Raw genomic sequence first — 24,706 nt, 5'->3', positions numbered from 1 at the left:
TCCCCCTAAAATTATCAGTTCATTCCCTTTCTATGCCCCTGATTCTATTATATTCACCATTTTATTCTGTTCATCAGATTTTTTATTCACTTGATTTTTAGATTCACTTGTTGATAGATATATATTTCCTGTTCATAATTTTTAGCTTTACCTTTTTCTTCATATTCCTCTTCTTAAAGAATACCTTTCAGCATTTCATATAATACTAGTTGTGAAGCTCTTTACCTGCCCTTCAATTCTGAATGATATCTTTTCTGGATAGAGTAATCTTGGTTATAGATTCTTACTATTCATCATTTGAATATTTCCTGCCATTCCCATCTGGCCTGCATAGTTTATTTGTTTCCCCCATTTTTTTGTTTAGGTATTATATGTGTACGTATTTTACCCTCCCCCCCCCAACACACTCACATATATGCCCTCAATTCCGCCACCCCCCCAAGCATTTTGCATCCATTGGTCATGCTTATATGCATAACTACAAGTCCTTCAGTTGATCTCTTATCTACCCCACCTCTCCCTAACCTTCCCACTATAATTTGACAGTCTGTTTGATGCTTTACTGTCTCTGGATCTTTTTGTACATCGGTTTATAGTGTCCTTTATTATCCATTAATGAGTGAGATCATGTGGTATGTTTCTTTCATTGACTGGCTTATATCACTTAACATAATGTTCTCCAATTCCTTCCAGGTTGCTACAAATGGTAAGAATTCCAACTTTTGTTATGGCAACATAGTATTCCATTGTGTAGATGTACCATAGTTTTCTGATCCAGTCATCTGCTAACGGGCACCTAGGCTGTTTCCAATTCTTACCTACTGTAAATTGTGCTGTTATGAACATAGGGGTGCATGTATCCTTTCTGATTGGTGTTTTTAGTTTCTTATGATATATTCCTAGGAGTGAGATTACTGGGTCAAATGGGAGTTCCATTTTCAGTTTTTTGAGGAAACTCCATACTGTTCTCCACAGTGGTTGAACCAGTCTGCATTCCCACCAGCAGTGCAGCAGGGTTCCATTTTCTCCACATTCTCTCCAGCACTTGTTATTTGTTGAGTTGTTGATGATAGCCATTCTGATAGGTGTGAGATGGTACTGCATTGTTGTTTTGATTAGCATCTCTCAGATAATTAGTGACTTTGAGCATGTTTTCATATCTCTTGGCCTTCCTATTATCCTCTTTAGAAAAGATTCTATTTAGATCTGTTGCCCATTTTGTTACTGGATCATTTATCTTCCTTTTATTAAGTTTTATAAGGTGCCTGTAGATGTTGGAGATTAAACTTTTATCAGTGATAACATTTGCAAATATGTTGTCCCATACAGTGGGCTTTCTTGTTATTTTGTTGATGGTTTCTTTTGCTATTAAAAAAAGTTTTTTATTTTATGTAATCCCATTTGCTTATTTTCTCCTTATCTTGCATTGCCCTAGGGGAAGTATCAGTGAAGAAGTTCTTTTGGCATATGTCTGAGATTTTCAGCCTGTGGATTCCTCTAGTATGTTTATGTTTTCCCGTTTTATTTTTAAGTCCTGTATCCATTTTAAGTTTATTTGTGTATGATGTAAGTTGGTGATCTAGTTTCATTTTTTTTTGCATGTATCTGACAATTTTCCCACTACCATTTATTTTTTTAAATAAATCTTTATTGTTCAGATTATTACAAATGTTCCTCTTCCCCACCACCACCACCAATTGCTCCCCTCCACCAGGTTCCCAACCCATTCTCTGCCCTTTCCCCATCCCCCATTGTTCTCATCCATAGGTGCACAACTTATGTTCAGTCTCTTCCCACACCCCCCACTCCTCTTTTCCCTGAGAATCGTCAGTCCACTCCCCTTCCATGCCTCTGGTTCTATTATATTCACCAGTTAATATTGTTCATCAGATTTTTTAATTCCTTTGGTTTTTAGTTTTACTTGTTGATAGTTATGTATTTTTGTTTGAAATTTTTATCTTTATCTTCTTCCTCTTCCTAAAGAACCCACTTCAGCAATTCATATAATTCTGGTTTGGAGGTGATGAACTCCTTTAGCTTTCTTTTTTTATTTGTGAAGCTCTTTAACTGGCCTTCAATTCTGAGAGATAGCTTTGCTGGGTAGATTATTTTTGGCTGTAGGTTCTTGCTATTCATCACCTTGAATATTTCTTGCCATTCCCGTCTGGCCTGCATGGTTTCTGTTGAGAAATCAGCTGACAATCGTATGGGTGCTCCTTTATAGGTAACTACCTGCTTTGCTCTTGCTTCTTTTAAGATTCTCTCTTTGTCTTTTGCTCTTGGGATTTTAATTATGATGTGTCTTGGTGTGGTCCTCTTTGGATTCCTTTTGTTTGGGGTTCTGTGTGCTTCCTGGACTTGTCTTTTTCTTTCACCAGGTGGGGGAAGTTTTCTGTCACAATTTTTTCCAATATGCTTTCGGTATCTTGCTCTCTCTAATCTTCTGGGACCTCCATAATTCTGATGTTGGTTCACTTGAAATTGTCCCAGAGGTTTCTTACACTATCTTCAACTTTCTGGATTCTCTTATCTTCTTGCTTCTGCGGAGGACTGTCCTCTGGCTCTTTGTGTTCCCAATCTTTGTCTTGATTCCTGCGATCTTCCAGACTGTTTTTAGGACTCTGTATAATATTTTTTATTTCAGACAATGTATTCTTTATTTCTAGTTGATCCCTTTTTATTTCTAGTTGATCCCTTTTCATATCCTCATAGGTCTTGTTTATTTTATCGGCCTTTTTTTTTAGGAAATTCTTAAAAAACCTTATAACTGTAAATTTTCAACTCAATGTCTGTTCCTTCACTTTTCTCCATCTCCTTCCTTTGTGTCCTGCCTCTTCTCTGCATTTTAGCTGCTTCCCTGAATTGATGGAATAGTTTTGTGTGCTGGGTGTTGTGGTAGAGCCCAGTAGCACAGCCTTCCCAGTTTCCTGAGGTGGACAGTCTTGGTGTAGGCCTTTGTGGGCTGTGTGAGCAGTCTTGTTGTTAAGCCTTGCTTATTGTTGGTATCACTAGGAAACGTTGATATCCAAGCTAATTGGCTGTGAGGATCAGCAGTGTCTCAGCTAGGAGGGCTTCTGTATTCTGCTTAAATGGGGCTGAGTCTCAGGGTAGTGCAGACAAGCTTAGGTGAGTCCCCCAAGATTGGTTGCAGGTGCATGCGCACCTCTTTGGTATAGGCACAGACAAGCTTTCCCGTCAGCCCCTCCCTACGAGGGTCCAGGTCCTGAGTCCTGCAGTAATGGCCGCTGGCTTCACACACCTCTGAGAGATCTCTGCCCACTGCCTGACAGTCTGGCCTCTCCCTGACTGGGGCCATCTATCAGAGCAATAGGGTGGTTCTGTTTTCCTCCCGAACAAGGAAGCCAGCCGCACATTAGCTGTCCACCCTCTCCACACACCAGGAGTAAGACAGCAGCAAACTCGGCCCGCCCTCTCCGCGCTCTGCAAGCAAGCCGGCAGCGAACTCAGGTGGCCACCTTTTTGCGCACACAGTTCACCACACCTTTACAGTTCCTGAGGCTCAGCGTGCCTTCTCTCTCCTTCCCAGATGGTAGAACCTCCTCTCAGCCAGCCGTCCAGCACTTCAGGCTGATGTTTCCCCCGTTTTCCAGTTCTAAATTCAAAATTGTTGTGGTAGGCTGCATTCAGGTGGCTACCCTATGCCGACATTTTGATTTCTCCTCCCCCAACACCATTTATTGAAGAGACTGTCTTGAAACCATTGTATGTTCATGCCTCCTTTATCAACTACTAATTGAGCATAGTGTTTTGGGTACATATCTGGATTCTCTATTCTATTCCACTGATCTCTATGTCTGTTCTTGTGCCAGTACCAGGCTGTTTTGAGAACAGTGGCTTTGTAATACCACTTAAAATCTGATATTGAAATCCCTCTGACTTTGTTCTTCTTTCTCAGGACTTCCGTGGCTAATGGGGGTCTTATTTTATTCCAGATGAGTTTTTGGAAAATTCTTCCTAGGTTTGTGAAATATGCCATTGGTATTTTAATGTCGAGTGCATTGAAACTATAGATTGCTTTGTGTAGTATGGACATCTTCCTCTATCTCTGTTCTCAGTGTCCTGTAGTTTTCTGCGTATAGATCTTTTGCCTCCTTAGTTAAGTTTATTCCTAGATATCTTATTTATTTATTTATTTATTTTGGTGTGATGGTCAATGGGACTGCTTTAGTCCCTCTTTCTGTACGTTCATTATTGGTGTATAGAAAGGCCATAGATTTCTTAGCATTAATTTTGTATCCTGCTAAATTGCCAAATTCATTTAAAAAGTCTTAGTTTTCTGATGGAGCCTTTCATATGTTTTATGTACAATACTAGAGGCCCAGTGCACGAAATTCATGCACAGGGCTGGGGTGGGGGGTTTACCTCAGTCCAGCCTGCACACTGTCCAATCTGGGACCCCTCGAGGGATGTCCGACTGCAGGTTTAGGCCCTGGGATCAGGCTTAAACCGGCAGTCGGACATTCCTCTCACAATGCAGGAATATGGGCTCCCTACTGCTGGCCTGCCTGCCTTTCTGATTGCCCCTAACACTCCCTGCCAGCCTGATTGTTGTCTAACTGCTTCCCTGCCAGCCTGTTTGCCCCCAACTTCCCTTCTCTGCTGGCCTGGTCACCCCTAACTGCACTCCCTTACAGGGCTGATTGCCTCCTTGCAGGCCTGGTTCATCTCAACTGCCCTCCCTTGCAGGCCTGGTGCCTCTCACTGCCCTCCACTGCTGACCATCTTGTGTCCACATGGGGGCAGGATTTTGAACATATGGGGCAGCTATAGTGTATTGGAGTGATGGTCAATCTGCATATTACTACTTTATTAGATAGGATAGAGGCCTGGTGCATGAATGGGGACCAACTGGTTTGCCCTGAAGGGTGTCCCAGATCAGGGTGGGGGTTCCCTTAGGGTGTGGGCAGCCTGAGTGAGGGGCCTGTGGTGGTTTGCAGGTCGGCCACGCCTCTGGGGAACCCAAGCAGAGTCCCTGGCATCTGGAATTTATTTACCTTCTATGAAACGTTGTAGCCTTGAGCAGAGCCAAAACTCCTGTTAGCTTCATGGCTGCTGCCATTTCAGTTTGGATTTGTTTACCTTCTATAATTAAAATTTTGATGCCTTGAGCAGAGGCCTAGGCCAGCAAGGGCAGGCGAAAAGCATGGCTTCTTTCATTGCCTAGGAAACCCAAGCCTCTCTCCTGCTCTCTATGGCTGTAGCCATCTAGGTTGGGTTTATTTGCATACTCACTCTGAATGACTGGTGGGCATGCCTGGTGGGCATGGTTTGTGGGTATAGTGATGTTTAATTTTCATATTACTCTTTTATTAGGTAGGATCATGTATTCTGTAAATAAGGATAGCTTTACTTCCTCTTTTCCAATTTGGATGCCTTTTATTCTTCCTCTTGTCTACTTCCAGTACTATGTCAAACTACTGTTTGTAGTGAGATTGGCCATCATTGTCCTGTTCCTGTTCTTAAGGGAAATGGTTTTAGTTTTTGCCCATTAATGTTTGCTGTGAATTTATAATATATAGCTTTCATTATGATGAGTTATGATCCTTCTATTCCCACCTTGAGAGTTTTTATCAAGAAAGGGTGTTGCATTTTGTCAAATTCTTTTTCTGCATCAATTGATATGACTATGTGATTTTTATCTCTCAATTTGTTTATGTGATGTATCACATTTATTGATTTACGAATATTGTACCATCCTTGCATTCCTCGGATAAATCCTTCTTGGTCATGGTGTGTGATCTTTCTGATGTACTGCTGGAGCCACTTTGCTAGAATTCAGTTGAGGATTTTGGCATCTATGTTCATGAGTGATATTGGGTTGTAATTCTCTTTCATTGTGTTGTCCTTATCTGGTTTTGGTATTAGCGTGGTGCCAGCTCCATGAAAGGAGGTTGGAAATGTTCCTTCCTCTTAAATTTTTTTGGAATAGTCTGAGGAGGATAGGTTTTAGTTCTTCCTTGAATGTTTGGTAAAACTCTCCTGTAAAGCTAGCTGGCCCTGGATCTTTGTTTGCTGGAAGCTTTTTTTATGACTGCTGCAATTTCTTCCTTAGTTACTGGCCTACTGAGCTGTTTAGATTCTTCCTGATTGAGTTTTGGAAGGTTGTATTTTTCTAGGAATATGTCCATTTTCTCTAGGTAGTTTAGTTTTTTGGAATAGTTGTTTGTAGTATTTTTTAACAATCCTTTGTATTTCGGTGGAGTCTGTTGTTATTTCACCTCTTTCATTTACAATTTTGTTTATTTGGGTCCTCTCTCTCTCTGCTTCTTGGTGAGCCTGGATAGAGGTTCATCAATCTTGTTTATCCTTTCAAAGAAGCAATTCTTGGTTTGTTGATATTTTGTATTGGGTTTTTTTGTTTGTTTGCTTATTTGTTTGTCTCAATGTCATTTATCTCCGCTCTGATTTTTATTATTTCCTTCCTTCTGCTTACACTGAGGTTTTCTTTTTGCTCTTTTTCAAACTCTTTGAGTTGTAGGATAGGTAATTTATTAACATTGTTTCTTATTTTTTGCAGAAGGCTTATAAAGCTATGAACTTCCCTCTGAAGACTGCTTTGGCTATGTCCAATAGATTTTGGATTGTTGTGTTTTCATTCGTTGCCATAATGTTTTTTATTTCTTCTTTGATCTCTCTGGTATCCCACACATTGTTTGATAGCATGCTGTTTAGTCTCCATGTGTTTTAATTTTTGGCTTATATTTATTGTAGTTGATTTCTAGTTTTATGCCATTATGATCTGAGAAGCTTGATATAATTTCTATGTTCTTGAATTTGAAGAGACTTTAGCTGTTTCCCAATATATGGTCTATCTTTGAAAATGACCCATGTCACTTGAAAAGAATGTATATTCTGTGGCATTAGGGTGAAATGTTCTGAAAATGCCAATTAATTCCATCTGTTCTAGTGAGTCATTTAAGATTGATGTTTCTTTGCTGATTTTTCTGTTTAGAGGATTTGTGCAATGGTATAGTGGCATATTAAAGTCTCCTACCATGACTGTATTACTGTCATTCTCTCCCTTGATATCCTCCAGGTGGTTTTGTTTTTATGTATTTGGATGCTCCTATAATGGTTGCGTATATGTTTACAAAAGTTACTTCTTCTTGTTGGATTGCTCTTGTTAGTATTATGAAGTGGTCTTTCTTATCTCTTGTTATGTCCTTCACTTTCATATCTAATTTGTCAGATATAAGTATTGATACCCTAGGGTTTTTTGTTTTGTTTTGTTTTTTTCATTTCAATTCACCTAAAAGCTTTCACCATCAATCTGTCTGCATCTTTTTTTCTGAGGTTGGTTTCTTGTAGACAGAAGATATGTGGGTCTTATCTTCTTATCCAATTCATTACCATGTGTCTTTTGATTTTGGCCTTTAATCCATTTACATTTAGAGTTATTATTGATAGGTACTTATTTGTTGCCATTTTTATTCTATACCCTGTGTTCCTTCTTCATTTCCTATTTCTTCTTTTTACAGCAGACCCTTTAGCATTTTCACATTTCTGGCTTGTTGGTGATAAACTCCCTCATTCTTTTTTTGCCTGTGAAGCTTCGGATTTCTCCCTCAATTTTGATTGATAGCCTTGCTGGGTACAGTATTCTTGGATTCAGACCCTTCATGACTTTGTATATTTCATTCCATTCCCTTCTTGCCTGATGTGTTTCTGTTAAGAAATCAGTCACTAGTATGATAGGGGATCCTTTGTAGGTAACTTTATGCCTTTCTCTGGACACTTTTAAGATTCTTATTTTGTCATTGGTATCTTCCAATTTAATTATAATGTGTCTTGGCATAGGTCTTTTGGGGTTCATTTTGTTTGGGACTCTGTGAGCTTCTTGGATTTGTGTGAGTTTTTTCTTCCCTATATCAGAGAAGTTTTCTGTCATTATTTCTTCAAACAGATTTAATATTCCTTGCTTAGTTTCCTCTCCTTTTGGCATGCCTATTATGTGAACATTGTTTTGTTTTGTGTTGTCCCAAAGTTGCCTTAGTCTCTCCTGCTTTTTTATTATTTTATTTCTAGAAGCTGTTCTGCTTGGGTATTTTTTCTACCTTGTATTCTAGCCTACTGAAGCAGTCCTCTGCTTCTTCTAGTCTACAGTTCTATTTAGTTCTTTACCAGCAGTGGTGTCATTTTTCATTTGTTCTTGGTTCTTCATTTCCTCTTGGTTCTTACTCATATTGTCAAATTTATATTCCATTCTTTTCTGCCACCTTATGACCCTTTCTCTGAATTCTTTCTCTGACAGGTTGCTTGCCTCCATTTTGGTTACCTCCTTTTCTGGTGATGCCTGCTTCTCTTTCATTTGTGGGCTGTTTCTTTGTCTTCCTATGATCTCTCTTCTCTGGATGTCTAGTTATGTAGTTCTCTCTCTTCTGCATTGATTTACAGGCACAAAATACAACACAACAAGGCACAAGGCACTGAACACAAATGTATTCAAGATACTAATAACCCCAAATAAAGGTGACCACCAGAGAAAAGTGATTTAGAGGATACGAAAGAAAAGAAAGAAGGGAAACAAAGATGGCAGCATAGATAAACACCTAAACTGCTGCCTCACACCACAAGTTCAAAACTACCACTAAAAGATAACACAAATATCATGCAGAACCACAGTTAGGCTGGCTGAGTGGAAATTCTGCAACTAGAAGGGAAGATAAAAGCACACTTAGACTCAGAGGAGCTGCAGGAGGCAGAGGTACAGAGACACTCGTGCAGAAAGGACTAGCAACTGAGTTCGTGACTGGCTTTCCTAAACAGTAGGGAGACAAAAGCTCCCAACTAAACTAAACTCCAGATATAGGATTTTCAGGAAAGAGAAAAGCACACTGAGACTCAGATGAAATGCTGAAGGCAAAGGTACCTAGGTGTGTAAAGAGTGGGAGAGAGGGGGCAAGTGAGTACATGGCTAGCTTTCTCAAGCAGGAGGGAGACAAAAGCTCCCAACTGCAATGAACTCCAGTTCCTGGCGAGATTCTGGGGATCTGGCTAATTTGGGGAGAAACTGGACTGTCTGGCAGTGGGTGGAACTCAAGGACAGCTTTCTTTCAGAGGTGCTTACAGTGATTACCACGGGACACTGAAACACAAGAGCCTATTAGGGCTGGGCTGACAGAAAATCAATGCTGTATGCTCTGCCCTGAGATTCTGCCCCATCCAAGCTGAACACAGAGGCTTTTGCAAGTCTTGATTCATAAGAGTGTCTCCAGGCACAGAAGTCATCCCAGCATAGATACAGCTGATCTGCACAACCAATTGGCCTGGAGGTCAATTCCCCCCATTGATACCAACAACTATCAAGACTTAACTACAACAAGACTGTGCACATAGTCCACAAAGGGGTGTACAAAGAGTGTCCACCTCAGGTTATTGGGGAGGCTGAGCCACTGAGCCCTATAGGACATCTAGCACACAAAACCACTCAATCAACTCAGGGAAACATCCAAAATGCGAAGACAATGAAACAGATCACAAAAGAAAGAAACTGAGGAAAGTAAACGACTGGATATAGAGTTCAAAACCACGGTTATAAAGTTTTTCAAGAATTTTCTAGAAAATGCTGATAAATTTAGTGAGACCCTCAAAGATATAAAAAAGGACCAACTAGAAATTAAGCATACACTGTCTGAAATAAAAAATATTATACAGAGATCAAACAGCATAGTATAGGAACGCAAGAATCAAATCAAAGATTTGAAATACATATTAGCAAAAAAACAAAAACAAAACACTTAACAAGAAAAGCAAAAAGAAAAAAAGAATCCAAAAATATGGAGTTAGTGTAAGGAGTCTCTGGGACAACTTCAAGCATACCAACATCAGAATTATGGGGGCGCCAGAAGAAGAGAGAGAACAAGATACTGAGAACCTATTTGAAGAAGTAATGACCAAAAACTTCCCCCACCTGGTGAAAGAATTAGACTTACAAGTTCAGAAAGCGCACAGAACTCCAAACAAAAGGAATCCAAAGAGGACCACACCAAGACACATCATAATTAAAATGCTAAGAGCAAAAGACAAAAAAAGAATATTAAAAGCAGCAAGAGAAAAACAGATAGTTACCTACAAGGGAGCACCCATACGATTGTTAGCTGATTTCTCAACAGAAACTATGCAGGCCAGATGGGAGTGGTGAGAAATATTCAAATGATGAATAGCAAGAACCTAAAACCAAGATTACTTTATCCAGCAAATCTATCATTCAGAATTGAAGGGCAGGTAAAGAACTTCACAGATAAGAAAAAGCTAAAGGAGTTCATCACTGCCAAACCAGTATTATATGAAATGCTGAAAGGTATTCTTTAAGAAGAGGAAGATGAAGAAAAAGGTAAAGATTAAAATTATGAATAGCAAATATGTATCTATCAGCAATTAAATCTAAAAATCAAGTGAATTAAAAACCTCATGAATAGAATAAACTGGTGAATATAATAGAATCAGGGTCATAGAAAGGGAATAGACTGACAATTCTCAAGGAGAAAGGGGTATGGCAGGTGCAGAAAACAACTGGAGAAAAATCGTATACCTATGGATGAAAACAGTTGGGGGAGGTAAGGGAAGAAAGTGGGGTGGGAACAGGGTGAAGGCAGCTATAAGGGAAAAAAAAGAGGAGCAATTGTAATAATCTGAACAATAAATATTTATTAAATTAAAAAATAAATAAATAAATTCACGGGCAAAATAAAAGATTGGACACAGTTTTCCATTTGCTCACGCTTGTGTTCCCTTATTTCTCTTGTGGACTTTACTACGAATTTAAAGCCCTTTTTTCAGTTCAGCTTCAGTGACTTCATACGGTCATATTTTGTATAATCAGAAGCAAATCTGTCCCCAATAGAGATACCTGAACATTTTCCAGTACCTCAATGTTCTAGGGACTTAGTCAAGGCTATATTTAGATACCACACTGCATTTCAGAGAAAACGTGACTTTCCTTGAAGGGTTTGCTCCCACGTACTCTACTTAAACCAAACATACTTTCAATTTAATAAAAACCTACCTGCCGAGGTAGCATATCTGGCTATAATTAAAAGAGAGGAAATATTTTACAGAAGAAAATGTGTTTTTATTCCTTTTTTATTTAATGAACAAGATGTTGGAATAAAAGTGTTTTTTCTTAGCTTACTATATTGTAATATTTTTTTTAATGTTTCACATGGTGACTGCAATTGAGCCTGTAAAAATAACTTTAAATTCCAATGTCATGTGAAACATGAAGATTCGGTTTCATTTTCAAAACTGGTCTATTCATAAATACACCCTAAAAAGCAATTCTCATTTTACTCCATTATAGCTCGAACAGCTGCAGGAAGAATTATAAAATGTATTTAACCAAATCTAAAGTTTAAATTTTTGATCTCTGCAGAAAGCATTTTTAGAGTCTCACACATGCTAGAAAAGGGATTTAGAACTTTAATAAGGCTTCACAAAGAGAGACACACTGTGAAATTTCAACAAATGGCTACCTACTTTTTTTTCTTCAAGAATGTTTCAGAAATATACTACTATTCAATTTAATTTTTACATAGTGTATTATAGATGAATAAGTAATACTTTATTTCTGAATTTTACACTCTCTGGACCTATGCTGTCATATATGAAAAGAAACTTTATACAAATTCAAACATTCGTTCACAAAAGAGCAAATGTTACACACACACACACACACACACACACACACAAATATAGTCATATACATTTGTTTTCTTGAAGTTCACCCATGAAAACCATGTTTTGTAACTATGTTTCTGAAAATGCAGACAACTCTTTGAGGAGTTACTAGTTAATAAGGACTTAGAGCCAGTGACTTACAAGGCCTGTCCCTGGGACCATCATAGATGTCTGAATAAGTGAGAAAATAGTCCACAGAACCTTCTATTTGTAATGCTGGCCTCTCCTATAGCTCACCCTTGCTGCCTTCCCACCTCATGGTAGCATATACTACATCTGCCAGTACCTTATCTTCAGTCACAATGGCAGGTAATTCATCATCGCTGCCAGGTTAAAAAGTCACAATGCAGTATTGCAGTATCTGTTTCTCTTCATCAGCCTTTATAACTTGCTTAAGCAATTTTTATATTAATAAAATATGTCCTTTCGCTATCTCATTACTTTTCTCTTTTTACTTCATTAAAAGACTCTTTATGAAATTTGTGAACACTGTATTTCTTCCCAAATAAGTTGTTATACTTCTCAATATCTACACTTGAGTGAAAAATTAAGTATTTATTTAAAAAAAAAAAAAACACTAAAATTCTGAGGTCATATGAATGGAAATACGTAGAAATATATATGTAACAAAAGCACTGTGCACCACATAAATAATTATCTATAGTTGTTTCCTTTTGCTCACTTGTATTCCATTTGTCTCATTTCATTCCATTTCATTTTTTATTTTTTATTGATTTTTTCACAGAGAGGAAGGGAGAGAGATAGAGAGCTAGAAACGTCGATGAGAGAGAAACATCGACCAGTTGCCTCTTGCACTCCCCCTACCGGGGATGTGCCCGCAACCAATGTACATGCCCTTGACCGGAATCGAACCTGGGACCTTTCAGTCCGCAGACCGACGCTCTACCACTGAGCCAAACCGGCTTTGGCTTCATTCCATTTCAAAACTAACACTGAAATCAACATATATACTAACATCTTTATTAATCAATTAACTAAACGTTTTTATTAAATGTTACTGGGAAAGCTACTAAAAGTCTAGAAATGTTACAAACCTCAAGGAGTTTATATTCTAACTAAAAAATGTGACAAAATAGTTAACAATAAAAGTATCATTTTTAATGTATTCATATCAGCCTTCTAAAAATATTTGAGGCATTTAAAGAAACATTAAAACAGGGATTTATCCTTATTTTTTAGCAGGAAAGGATAGTGTCAAAGAAAAATAGAAATGGGGAATCAGAATATATTACAAATACAAATAATGTGTATCAGAATAGTGTATATTTTACAGTTACTGCACACAAGCCACAAAATTGGCATTGAATACTGAATATGACCAGTTCCAGATGCAGTTTCATGAATGAAGAGCAGAAGCAGTGCTCAGATAAGAGATCTTCCATTATTACTGGAACTAAGAGAAATTTCCCCTTTGGAGTCTCACCCAGGGGATGCATCATGACTTAGTGGACTACAACCTCAACAACATTATTTTTTAAAATATATATTTTATTGATTTTTCACAGAGAGGAAGGGAGAGGGATAGTTAGAAACATCGATGAGAGAGAATCATCAACCAGCTGCCTCCTGCACAACCCGTACTGGGGATGTGCCTGCAACCAATGCACATGCCCTTGACAGGAATCGAACCTGGGACCTTTCAGTCCGCAGACCGACGCTCTCTCCACTGAACCAAACCTGTTTCGGCTCAACAACACTCTTTAAATCTTCTAATTGCAAGTTTCACTTCACTGTTCAACATTCCTCAGAGTATTTGTCAATAAAATCCTCTATAAAAAACTAATATGCAAATAGACTGAATAGCAGAACAACCAGTCGCTATGATGCACACTGACCTCCAAGGGGCAGACACTTAATGCAGGAACTGTCCCCTGGTGGTCGGTGAGCTCCCACAGGGGAAACACCACTCAGCCAGAAGTCGGGCTCACTGCTGGCAAGCACAGCAGCAGTGGTGGGAGCCTCTCCCACTTCCGTGGCAGCACTGGGTATGTCCGACTGATAACTTAGGCCCACTGTCAGTCAGACATCCCCCGAGGGCTCCTGGACTGCAAGAAGGCTGCAAGCCAGGCTGAGGGAACCCCCTTCCCCACCGCCCCCCCCCCCACACACACACACAGTGCACAAATTTCATGCACCAGGCCTCTAGTACTGTATATAATTGAGAGCTATATTGGAGAACTTATGGAATAATAACAGATAACATGTGTATCAGACAGAGTAACTCACACAACTATTCTAACACTCAACCACAAAGTTTAGGTCCCATAACACAAAAAGAGTTAAAGCCAAATGTATGTTTCTCCTTGGCATCTCTTCCCCTAAAGGGGGTTTCTCTCTTAGCTATGCCCTCTGGAATTCATGCCTTCAAGATCATCCCACAAGATGACCCACTCCCAGCATGGTAGAAGCTACACGGGCCCTTCACTACCTGGCTCAGAATGAACAGTCAACTCTACTTACATTCTGTTGATCAGATATGATGTCCTGACCAATCTCATTTCAAGGGTAGTTGGGGAGTGCACCTTCCTGGTGTCCTAGAAGAGAAAAATAAAATGGGATTTGATCTACAGCACTGTCTTTGCCACAAGAGAGAATGGTAAATTGGGAGGTTGCATTTGATCCAATGGTTCTCCAAAGTGAGTGTACAAACAATAGATGACAAGGAACAGAATATTAAAACTCCTATATATTGTTTCACTGTCAATAAAAATTAGCCTGAACATAATGGATAACAGGTTGTAAAAGACTCCTGCAAAAGTACTACAAATAGAAGAAAATACTGGTCTTATTTTTAGGAAACAACTAATCAAACAAAAGTCAGATAAAAAATTATCAAAAAGGTTCTTTGAAATACTAGGGGAATTATATCACCAATGATGAGCATACTGCTAATGTGTACTGTGGCTTTAGATATTAGCTATTAAGTGATTTAGAGCCATAATTATAATTCAAAATTAACCATCCAGAATACAGATGAACCTCTACAACTAAAATTTTTGAACAATATTTAATTCAATACCTGACAAAATTTTACTACATTTAAACAGTTACAAATTCCTTTTGAGATCTCTTAATCTCAAAGAACAAAGCCCCAAAAACTCATCAAGAAAATCCTTCAGTTTCCTATCATGATAAAAAATTACTAAAGTTATATTAATTCACTTAATATTACTGTTCTAGGCAATTTTCTCAGTGGATAGAACATCAGCCTGTGGACTGAATGGTCCAGATTCAATTCCAATAAAGGACATGTACCTCAGTTGCAGGCTCCTCTCTGAAGAGGGATCTAGTTAGGGCACATGCAGGAGGCAAACCAATCTATGTTTCTCTCACACATCACTATTTTTGTCTTTCCTTCTCTCTTTCAAATTTTCTAAAAATCAATTAAAAAATATCCTAGGTTGAAGATTTAAAAATTACAACAATAAGTAAATAAATAGTTACTGGCACCCAGCATGCACCCTGCCCAGGCTCCAGGACCACACTGCCAGTGTGAGCCGAAGCCACTAGGAGCAGCAACCCACCAAGGACCCAGCACCGCAATGCTAGTGTGGGCCAGGACACTTGGTGCAGCACCCTGTCCAAGTCCCAGAATTGCTCTGCTGGTGCAAGCCTAAGACACCTGGACCTTGCTGAAGGTATGAGCCAGGGGCACACAGTACAATTCTGCATGCAGGCCCTAGGACCAAGCTTCCAGGGGGACCTGGAGAACCAACCAGCCAAGGGCCCAAGAGCTACACAGCAAATTGCATGCCAGATGACTCTGGGGCTTCACAGGGAGTCTCAAAACAGAGGAACTGTGCATGCACCCCTGCTGATCCCAAGCATCTTCAGCAGAATACTGAGGGATGAGAACTGTGGGAGAAGAGAGTACAACTCAGAGCAGAGATAATAAAGGTGTAAGACTCAAGGCAGAACCAGCTTCTGGGCTAAGGAGGCCCAGACTATTGGCTTCAACCTCTCAAACCTCAAGCAAGTTGTCCAGGGTCAGAAACAGACAGAAATTCTAATTACAGAGAAACAAATACAAAGGGACAGCAAAAATGTGCAGACAAAGAAACAATCCCCAAAGGAAACAAAAGGAACGATCACAGAAAAGGAAATAAATGAAATAGAGGCAAGCGATTTGTCAAAGAAATAATTCAAACATCTGGACGAGAAATTTACCAACATGTGTAAGAATCAAGAGGCAATGAAGAATGACATAGCTGCAATAACAAACACAACGGAAATTCTAACAGTAGATTAGAAGCTGAGGACTGAATCAGTGAGTTAAAAGACAAGGTAGAAAACACCCAATCTGAACAGCAATTTAAAAAATAACTTAAAATGCAGGAGTAAAGATTAAGGGAGCTTTAAGACAGCAAGAAAGGAAGCAAAATCCACATAATAGGGTTCCAGAAGAAGTAGAAGCTGAGCAAAGTTTAAAAAACCTATTTGAAGAAATAATGACAAAAAAAATTCCCTGACATGGGGAAGAAAAAAGTCACACAAGCACAAAGGGTTCCAAAGAAGATGAACCAAAAGATAACGACACAAAAGAATCTTAAGGGCTGCAAGAGAGATACAGGGAGTTACATATAAGGGATCTCCCATTAGACTATCAAATGATTTCTTAAAAGAAATACATCATGACAGAAGGGAATGGAATGAAGTATAAAAAGTAATGAAAAGTAAGGAACTAAACCCAAGAATGCTCTATCCAGCATAGCTATCATTCAAAATTGTATTTAGATGAAATCAGGAGCTTCACAGAAAAAAAAAAAAAGGGGGGGGGAAAAAAAGGAAAAAGACTAAGGGAATTTATTACCACCAAATCAGCAATGCAAGAAATTCTAAAGGGACTGGTGTAACAAGAAGGAATACAAATAGAGGGAGAAACACAAACATAAAGAATTAAAATGGAAACAAGCAAGTACCTGTCAATAATAAATTTAAACATAAATGGATTAAATGCTCAAATCAAAAGACACAGAGTGGATGAATGGATAAGAATACATGACTCATATATATGCTGTCTACAAGAGACCTGTCTCAGAGCAAAGCACTCAAAAAGACACAAAGTGAAGGGATATAAAAAACATTTTTCAAGCAAATGGAAATTTAAAAAACAAAACAAAACCTGAGGCAGCAATATTTATAGCTGAGAAAAAATAAACCTCAAAGTAAAGGCCATAACAAGAGATAAAGAAGGTCATTTCATAGTACTAAATGGATCAATACACGAGTATATAACTCTGGTAAACACATATGCATCCAATACAGGACCACACAAATACATAAAAATAAAACTTCTGGAATATTGACAAGGGAGAGATCAACAGCAATACAATCATAGCAGGAGATTTTAATACCCCATTGAATCACCCAATAAATATTCTACACAAAAAGAAATCAGCAAGGAAACAACAATCCTAGATGACTCACTAAATCAGATGGAACTAACTGATATGTTAAGAACATTTCACCTTTAACATATAGAATATACATTCTTCCCAAGGAAACATGAGACATTTTCAAAGATAGACCAAATATTAGGACACAGGCTAACACTACAAATTCAAGAAGACTAAAGTTGAGAAACAGGAAGATGGCTGCCAACAGGAAGGCAGACTGCAAGATAGTGTGTGATGGAGAAAATGAAAGGAGAGAGTGTGGACAAGTGGGGAGTATCTATTTGAGAGTAAGGAAGACCTAATTCCAAAGACTGTTAGAGACTACCAAACCTGACTCCCTTCACTGAACAGTCCATACTACTACTATAATGTCTCCTGGAGTGACTGGCTCTGCCACAGACACTGCACCATCTTAAAGGGGAGAGTGGCTGTGATCAGAAGCCTAGCTTTACATTCAACCAGGAAGAATATGGATATCTCCCAGGACCATACACCCACAACACCCAGGGACCAGCTAAAAACCCGCAAACACCAGGTATCAAGCAGTGCAAATGCGTGGACATGGATATGGACGATCCCGGCACTTTATCACAGAAAGGTTAAATATCGACTAGAGTAAGTCAACACAAGAGAGAGAAAGCTACATAACCAGACACCCAGAGAAGAGTGATCATGGGAAGACAAAGAAATAGCCCACATATGATAGAAAAGCAGGCCTCATTAGAAAAGAAAGTAAACAAATTGAAGGCAAGCAACCTGTCAGATAAAGAATTCAGAGAAATGGTCAGAAGGTCACTGAAAAGGTTGGAAGACAAATTCAACAATATGTGTAAGAACCAAGAGGAAATGAAGAAGAACCAAGAAGAAATGAAAAAGGACATCACTGCTATAAAGAACTCAATAGAAAGCATCAACAGTAGACTAGAAGAAGCAGAGGACCAAATCAGTGAGGTAGAAGACAAGATCGAAAAAAATACCCAATCAGAGCAGCATCTAGGAAAAAAAACGTAAAAAAAACAAGAGGGAGCCTAAGGAAACTTTGGGACAACACGAAACAGAATAACGTCTGCGTATTTAGGATTCCAGAAGGAGAGGAAACTGAGAAAGGAATAGAAAACCTGTTTGAAGAAATCATGATAGAAAACTTCCCTGATATAGGGAAGAAAAAACTCACACAAATCCAAGAAGTTCACAGAGTCCCAAGCAAAATGAACCCCAAAAGACCAATGCCAAGGCACATTATAATTAAATTGGCAAACACCAACAACAAAGTAAGAATCTTTAAAATGGCCAGAGAGAGAAAGTAAGTTACCTACAAAGGATCCCCCATCAGACTAGTGACTGATTTCTCAATAGAACTACATCAGGCCAGAAGGGAATTAAATGAAATATACAAAGTCATGCAAAGGAAGGGTCTGAATCCAAGAATACTGTACCCAGCAAGGCTATCAATCAAAATTGAGGCGGAAATCCAGAGCTTCACAGGAAAAAAAGGACTAAGAGAGTTTATCACTATCAAACCAGCAATGCAAGAAATGCTAAAGGGTCTGCTATAAAAATAAAAATAAAAATAAATAAAATAAAATAAAATAAAATAAAATAAAAAATATATAAAATATATAAAATAAATAAAATAAAATAAATAAAGTAAAATAAAATAAATAAAATAAAATAAAGTAAAATAAAATAAATAAAATAAAATAAAAATTGGAAGGCAAGAAGGAATACTGGCATAAAGAAAATGGTGACAAACAAGTACGATCAATAAAAACTTTAAATGTAAATGAATTAAATGCCCCAATCAAAAGACATAATGTAGCTGAGTGGATAAGAAAAAATAACCCATGTATCTGCTGTCTATAGGAAACAAACCTCAGAAAAAAGGAATCACACAGACTGATGGTGAAGGGGTTGAAAAAGGATTTTCAGATGAAAGGAAATTAAAAAAAAAAAAAAAAAAAAAAAAAAAAAAAAAAAAAAAAAAAAAAGCTAGGGTAGAATATTTATATCTAACAAATTAGACCTCAAAGTGAAGGCCATAACAAGAGATAAGGAAGGCCACTATATAATACTAAAGGAAGTAATTCAACAAGAAGATATATCGTTAGTAAACATATATGCACCCAATACAGGAGCACCCAAATACATAAAAAAAAAAATCTGGAGGATATCAAGGGAGAGATTGACAGCAATATAGTAATAGTACCAGACTTTAACACCCCATTATCACCAGAAGACAAATCCTCTAAACAAAAAATTAGCAAATAAACATAAATCCTAAATGACTCACTAGATCACATGGAATTAATTCACATCTTCTGAACATTTCACGCCAAAGCCACAGAATATACATTCTTCTTGATTAAACATGGGTTAATACTTCAAAGATAGACCATATATTGGGAAACAGGCAAAGTTTCTTCAAATTCAAGAAGATAGCAATCATATCAAGCATCTCTTCAGATCACAATGGAATAAAACTGAAAATCAACTCAATAAAAGCAATCCAAAAAATCAAACACCTGGAGACTAAATAGCATGCTATTAAACAATGACTGGGTTACCAGAGAGATCAAAGAAAAAATAAAAAAAATAATGGCAACAAATGATAATGAAAACACAACAATCCAAAATCTATGGGACATAGTGAAAGCAGTCTTGAGAGGGAAATTCATAGCTCTACATGACTAATGCAAAAAATAAGAATCTATAGTAATAAATTACCTAAACCTACAATTCAAAGAGTTAGAAAGAGAGCTACAAGAAAAGCTCAGTCTAAGCAGAAGGAAGGAAATAATGAAGATCAGAGTGGACATCAACAACATAGAGACAAAAAAGAAACAACACAAAAGATCAATAAAACAAAGAACTGGTTCTTTGAAAGGATAAACAAGATAAGTGAACCTCTAGCAAGGCTCACCAAGAAGTAAAGAGAGAGGACACAAATAAACAAAATCAGAAATGAAAGAGGAGAAATAACAACACACCCCAAAAAAATCCAAAGGATTGTTAAAAACAAAAAAACACTATTAATAATTCTATTTCAATAAACTAGACAACATGGAGGAAATGGAGATGTTTCAGGAAAAATACAACCTTCCAAAATTCAATCAGAAATAATCTAAACATCTCAATAGACCAATAAGTATGGAAGAAATTGAAGCAATATAGAGAAAACCAAGATGGCGGCATAGGGTAGACACCCAAATGCAGTCTACCACAACTTTGAATTTAGAACTGGAAAACGGGGAAACATCACCCCTGAGGTGCCGGACGGCTGGCTAAGAGGAGGCTCTGCCATCTGGGAAGGAGAGAGAAGGCACGCTGAACCTCAGGAACTGTGAAGAGTGCGATGAGGAGCGGGAGCTGCCGCCGCGGCTGCCACCGCTGGGCGGCGGCAAGGAGCCTGGCGACAGGCCCCCCGGGGGGGAGGTGCCGCTGGGCCCACGACTACCGCGCTGACCTCGGGCCACATAGCTGAGGCCGGGGGGCTGCTTCCCGGTTGGCACCAACCCCAGCAATGAGCTGAACCCACACAGGAGGCCGCGGAGAACAGAGGGGCACCACAGGCCAGCCTGCTGAGCTTCCAGGATGAGAAGGAAGAAACCGAAGAAGTTTTCAATGTGAAGAAGTCAAGTTACAGCAAAAAGATAGTAAAATTACTTAAGAAAGAAGACAAAGAAGATCTTGAAAAATCGAAGATTAAGACAGAACTCAACCCCACAGCCAACATTGCAACATAAATGCATTAAAAAAAAAAAAAAAAAAAAAAAAAAAAAGACAGAATGTTGGAGCGGCGGTGGCCAGACTCAGAACAGCCAGTCCCGGAGCAGCTGGGCCTGGAGCAGCAGCAGCCAGGCCCAGAGCAGCCAGACCCAAAGCAGAGGAAGCCAGGCCCGGAGCAACAGCATCCAAGCCCCGGAGCAGCAGCAGCCAGGCCTGGAGCAGCCAGGCCCAGGGCAGCAGCAGCCAGGCCCGGGGCGGCCAGGCCCGGAGCAGCCGGGCCCGGAGCAGCCGGGCCCGGAGCAGCCAGGTCCGGAGCAGTCAGGTCGAGAGCAGACAGACCCGGAGCAGCCAGACCCAGAGCAGAGGAAGCCAGGCCCGGAGCAGCAGCAGCCAAGCCCCAGAGCAGCAGCAGCCAGGCCTGGAGCAGCCAGGCCCAGGGCAGCAGCAGCCAGGCCCAGGGCGGCCAGGCTCGAAGCAGCCAGGCCCAGAGCAGCCAGGTCCGGAGCAGTCAGGCCCGGAGCAGCAGCAGCCAGACCCGGAGCAGCCAAGCCCAGAGCACCAGCAGCCAGGCCTGGAGCAGCCAGGCCCGGAGTGGTCGGGCCCGGAGCGGTCGGGCCCGGAGCAGCCGGGTCGGAAGCAGCCAGGCCCAGAGCAGCAGCAGCCAGGCCCAGAGCAGCCAGACCCAGAGCAGAGGAAGCCAGGCCAGGAGCAGCAGCAGCCAAGCCCCGGAGCAGCAGCAGCCAGGCCTGGAGCAGCAGCAGCTAGGCCCAGAGCACCTAGCTCCTCGCCTGCCCATGCCCTAGGGCTGCTTCTCAGACATGGCTGGAAACTTTTGGGGGAACTTGAGGGTCTGCTGAATCAAGTGATGAAGGCTTAGATCTGAATGTGTTGAGTTGTTGTAGTGCTGGGATGTTGATCTGTGAGTGCCTTGTGTGGGGTCTGGATGAGGTTGGTTGATCTATTTGGATGTGTCTTTTGTTTGAAGTGTATCCTTGGGAATGTGGAGATATTATTGATTTGAGAAAATGCTAAGTAATTGATTTGCTACCTGAAAAATTTAAAGTTCTGAAAGCTTAAAGTCTCTTGCCAAAAAGAGGTTTTAAAGCTAAGACCTTAATTTTAATGGAGAAACGGAAGGACATGCCCTTCCCACCCAGAACAGGTAATCCAATTCCAGCCAACAGCTATCTTTAAACAATGTGTCCATTCACATTTGAATGGCTACGCCTTTTGATAGCCCAAGGGCAAGTTTACATGTAAACAAGTTTGCTTCTCAGTTCCCAGGGCAGAAAAAACAAGGTTTAAATTTATTAGATTTTAAAATTTATTCTAAAAATATAAAAGTTTATTAATTAAAAAAAACAAGAAAATTAAAAAACCTGATGAACAATATTAACTGTTGATTATAATAGAATCAGAGATACGGGAGAGGAGTGGACTGACAATTCTCGGGGAAAAGGGGAGTGGCAGGTGCGGGAAGAGACTGAACATAAACTGTGCACCTATAGATGAGGACAATGGGGGGTGGGGAAAGGGCAGAGAGTGGGGTGGGAACCTGGTGGAGGGGAAAAAAATGAGGAACTTTTGTAATAGTATGAACAATAAAGATTGATATAAAATAAAAATAAATAAATAAATAAATAAATAAATAAATAAATAAATAAATAAAAGAAATCGAAGCAGTCATCAAAAAGCTTCCAGAAAACAAAGGTCTGTGCCAGACAGCTTCACAAGGAAGTTTTACCAAATATTCAAAGAAGAACTAAAATCTATCCTCCTCAGACTATTCCAAAATATTCAAGAGGAAGGAATATTCCAAACTCATTCTATGAACCCAACATCACCCTAACACCAAAACCATATAAAGATAACACAATGAAAGAGAATTACAGGCCAATATCCCTCATTAACATAGATGCCAAAATCCTCAACAAAATTCTAGCAAATCAGATCCAGCAGTACATCAGAAAGATCATACACCATTACCAAAAATAATTTATCCCAGTGATGCAAGGATGGTACCATATCCACAAAATAATAAACATTATACATCACATAAACAAATTGAGAGATAAAAATCACATAATCATATCAATTGATACAGAAAAAGCACTTAACAAAATCCAAACACCCTTTCTTGACAAAAACTCTCAGCAAGGTGGGAATAAAAGGATCATACCTCAACACAATAAAAGGCATCTATGACAGCCAACATCATACTCAAAGGGCAAAAGCTAAAACCATTTGCCCTAAGAACAGGAAGAAGACAAGGATGCTCACTCTCACCACTCCTGTTCAACATAGTGCTGGAAGTACTAGCCATTGCGATCAGAGAAGAAGAAATAAAAGGCATCCAAATGGAAAAGAAGAAGTAAAGTTATCCTTACTTGCAGATGACATGATATTGTACATAAAAAACTGGAAAGGCTCCATCAAAAAACTAATTGACTTAATAAATGAATTTCGCAATGTAGCAGGATACAAAATTAACGCCAAGAAATCTATGGCATTTCTATACACCAACAGTGAACTTACAGAAACAGAGACTAAAAAAGCAATTCCATTTACCATCACAACAAAAAAATTAAGATACCTAGGAATAAACTTAACTAAGGAAGTAAAGGACCTATATGCGGAAAACTACGCGACACTGAAAAAAGAGATAGAGGAAGATGTAAACAGATGGGAGAACATACCATGTTCATGGATTGGTAGAATCTACATCACTAAAATGTCCATACTACCCAAAGCAATCTATAGATTCAACGCAATTCCCATTAAAATACTAACGGCATATTTCACAGACCTAGAAAGAGCTCGTCAAAAATTCATCTGGAATAAAAAAAGACCCCAAATAGCCATAGCAATCCTGAGAAAGAAGAACAAACTAGGTGGAATCTCAATAGCAGATCTCAAGATATATTACAAGCCCACTGTCCTCAAAACAACCTGGAACTGGCACAAGAAAGACATATACATCAATGGAATAGAATAGAGAACCCAGATATCGACCAAAACCACTATACTCAATTAATATTTGACAAGGAGGCATGATCACACAATGGAGTCAAGACAGTCTCTTCAATAAATGGTGTTGGCAAAATTGTACAAATACATGCAAAAAAAATGAAACTAGACCACCAACTTACACCATACACAAAAATAAACTCAAAATGGATAAAGGACTTAAACATAAAATGGGAAGCCATAAAAATACTAGAGAAATCCACAAGCAGCAAAATCTCAGACATATGCCAAAGCAATATCTTTACCAATTCAGCTCCTAGGGCAATGGAAACTAAAGAGAAAATAAACAACGGGACTAGATCAAAATGAAAAGCTTTTGCACAGCAAAAGAAACCATCAACAAAACAACAAGAAAGCCCACTGCATGGGAGAATATATTTGCCAATGTTATCTCCCATAAGAGTTTAATCTCCAACATTTATAGGGAACTCAAAGAACTTAACAAAAGAAAGATAAACAGCCCAATCAAAAAATGGGCAAAAGACCTAAGTAGATACTTTTCTAAATAAGACATAAGGAAGGCCATGCTCAAAATCACTTAATCATCCAAGAGATGCAAATCAAAACAACAATGTGGTACCATCTCACACCAGTCAGAATGGCTATCATCAACAAATCAATGAACAACAAGTGCTGGCGAGGATTTGGAGTAAAGGGACCTCGTACATTGCTGGTGGGACTGCAGACTGGTGCAGCCACTGTGGAAAACAGTATGGAGTTTCCTCAAAAACTAAAAAATGGAACTCCCATTTGACTCAGTGATCCCACTTCTAGGAATATATCCTAAGAAACTAGAAACACCAATTAGAAAGGATATATACACCCCTATGTTCATAGCA

Source organism: Pipistrellus kuhlii, unplaced genomic scaffold (assembly GCF_014108245.1).
Source record: "Pipistrellus kuhlii isolate mPipKuh1 unplaced genomic scaffold, mPipKuh1.p scaffold_m20_p_3, whole genome shotgun sequence".
NCBI lineage: Eukaryota > Metazoa > Chordata > Mammalia > Chiroptera > Vespertilionidae > Pipistrellus > Pipistrellus kuhlii.
This window is presented reverse-complemented; position numbering follows the sequence as displayed.